The following is a 230-nucleotide window of genomic DNA, read 5'->3' on the forward strand; positions in this document are numbered from 1 at the left end:
AAAAAACGGGGGAACGAAACGATCGATCGGCTTGCTCAAGGTGAAAAAAAAGGAAAAGTGGCGAGATACAGATAGCGGGGAGACAGGGAGATATTTCATTAGAGGATCTTCGCAAAAAAACAAGTTGCAATTTCATCGTGTTTCGAAAGCTCGAGTTTCCTCGATTCTTCCGAAACCACCGATTCTTTTTTTTCTTTTCTTTTTCTCTTTTCTTTTTTTTTTTTTTTTTT

Source organism: Apis dorsata, unplaced genomic scaffold (genome assembly GCF_000469605.1).
Source record: "Apis dorsata unplaced genomic scaffold, Apis dorsata 1.3 scaffold_988, whole genome shotgun sequence".
Lineage (NCBI taxonomy): Eukaryota > Metazoa > Arthropoda > Insecta > Hymenoptera > Apidae > Apis > Apis dorsata.